Below are 2601 nucleotides of genomic sequence, written 5' to 3'. Positions count from 1 at the left end.
TAGTGGAAATATGAAAATAATCCCATTTATTTAGCCATTGAAAGTCAGGAAAGAAAAGGACCAGTGCAAACAGCAATTGCAGGAGAGTGAGACCCAATGCTGCACAAAATGAAAGACAAAAATTGGGGATGGAGCAATAAAACTACAGATAAATGTGTGTACCCAAAATGAACTTAATGTTCTCTTTCCTGTTCTGATTTCCCTTCCACTCCCCCAGACAAAAATAGTTCTGTCCACAAAGTCAGTTCATTGAGGTAATTAGGTTATTTACAAAGAAAGGACATTAAAATGATATCCACCTTGTTCTACTGACAGAAAAGAGACACTAAATAGAAATATCTCTCATTGTTTCAGTGGCTTTGAATTTTTCTGCTTCGTGCCCAGAAACTATTTATTGTTAAATATTTCTGTATTATTACCAGTGATGTAAATGATGCTGCATGTAGAGCATATTTTAGTAGTTACATTATAGTGTCTCAAATTTGTGGGCAAAATACATCCCAGATATTCAAATACATTCCCAAAGAAGCAGAAGCTGGAGGCAGCATTCAAGCAGAAGCACTGACTTCATTCCAGAGCTCCTCTCTCCAAAAGTCAATCCAAGGGAAGGAATTTCCTCCTAGATTTGGTGTGAAAAACATAAATTTTCCCAAGGAAAGGGCATCACCTGCCTGAGCCTGTGCCATGAGCTGGGTCTGGAGAGCTCTCAGGGCTGCAGGAGATCCTCGCCCAGCCCCAGGAGAGCCCAGTGCCAAAAACTCCCAGCCAAAGCCAAGAGCAGCCTGGCAAGGGCATGGATTCTGTGCCTCATTGTCTGCTCCAGGGAAACTCCTCCTCTTCCAGAACCTGGGTGTTGTGGTGTTGAGAGGGTCCCCAGAATGAGGTGAGCGATGAGAATTAACTCCAAGTTCTCAGAAGACTGATATTATATTATATATTATATTATATTATATTATATTATATTATATTATATTATATTATATTATATTATATTATATTATATTATATTACATTATATTATATTATATTATACCATATTATATTATATTATATTATATTATATTATATTATACTACATTACATTATATTATATTACATTATATTATATTATATTACATTATACTACATTATACTACATTATACTACATTATACCATATTACATTATATTATATTACATTATATTATATTATATTATATTATATTATATTATATTATATTATATTATATTATATTATATTATATTATATTATATTATATTATATTATATTATATTATATTATACCATATCATATTATACCATATTATATCATACCATATTATATCATATCATATTATATCATATTATACCATATTATATCGTACCATATTATATCATATCATATTATATCATATTATACCATATTATATTATACCATACTATATTATATTGATATACTAAAACTATACTAAAGAAAGAGAAAGGAGACATCAGAAGGCTAGGAAAAAAAAAAGAATAATAAAAGTTCGTGACTGACCAGAGTCCTGACACAGCTGGACTGGGGTTGGTCATTAATTAAAAACAATTCACATGGAACCAATCAAAAATGCACCTGGTGGTCAGCAGCCTCCAGAGCACATTCCAAGCAATCAGATAATTCTTGTTTACATTTCTTTTCTGAGGTTTCTCAGCTTCTCAGGGGAAAAATCCTGGCGAAGGGATTTTTCAGAAGATATGATGGTGACGTTTGGGCATCCCTCTGAACTTCTGCACGGAATGGGAACACTCTGCTGGGACCAGCACAGTGTGAAAAATCCCCAGGAAAACCTGGAATCTTGCAGCAGGAGTGAGGAACAAAGAATTGCCTCCCATCCTCACATTCAAAATTATTCCAGAGCAAACCCAGCAGTCACAGGATGCCTTAGGATTCAGCTTTTATGTTTTTCAGCTCCTGCACTGCTTTAGTGGAGAACTCTAAACTCCACAGCCTGTCAGCTGCTGTTCTCTCTTTTTGGTCAGATAAAGAATTCCTCTCTAGGCCTGAAACTCAAGGACACCTGATTGTATGAGGGCCCCAGAGATGCAAACAACAGAGAGTTTTGGGGAGTAAACTGGGGGTAAATTACTTAATTACCTGAAGGTGTAATTGGAGGATTAACCCCTGATATGTAAATGGGCCAAATTTATAATTGTTTGAAAAACTCATGAGCATTGTCCCTCTTGGCAGGCTTTGACTGCCCAAGGTGTGCCTATCAGAGACTTTCAGTCCACTCTGTTCCCTCTCACTCTCTTGTTTGAAGGGTGAAATCTTTTGTAGTTTGCAATGAAAGCGTTCTCATATAAATAATGAGTTTTTTTAAAGAAATAAAATACTCATTTTACTTCTCTCAATCTTGTCCAGGCTCTGTTTCAGGTAGCCCTCCAAGGCATCCCACAAACAAGCTGGGAGCTCTGTGCAGGGCTGCTGAGCATCCTGTACAAAAGCAGCCTGCAGCAAGGCCAGAGAAGCCTGGCAGCCTCAGGGGATGGCAAGCAGGGGGTGGGAAGGATGCAGGAGCAGCTGGGAGGGCTCTGCAGCTCCAGGGCTGGGTTCTGGGGCAGCACCAGCAGAGATCCCTCCTGC

The 2601-nt window shown here is 37.2% G+C and overlaps 1 long non-coding RNA gene across 1 annotated transcript; it reads left to right on the top strand.

Annotated features, from left to right (window-relative positions):
* Window positions 1-417: 417 nt before the first annotated feature.
* Window positions 418-2369, top strand: LOC118691689 (uncharacterized). Its single transcript, XR_004981057.1, has 2 exons — window positions 418-883; window positions 1661-2369. It is a non-coding gene; the product is annotated as an uncharacterized LOC118691689 (long non-coding RNA).
* The last annotated feature ends 232 nt before the right edge of the window (window positions 2370-2601 follow it).

This window comes from Molothrus ater, chromosome 11 (genome assembly GCF_012460135.2).
Source record: "Molothrus ater isolate BHLD 08-10-18 breed brown headed cowbird chromosome 11, BPBGC_Mater_1.1, whole genome shotgun sequence".
In the NCBI taxonomy this organism is placed as follows: Eukaryota; Metazoa; Chordata; class Aves; order Passeriformes; family Icteridae; genus Molothrus; species Molothrus ater.
Note: the sequence above shows the minus strand (reverse complement) of the source record. Positions and strands in the feature narration are given on the sequence as shown.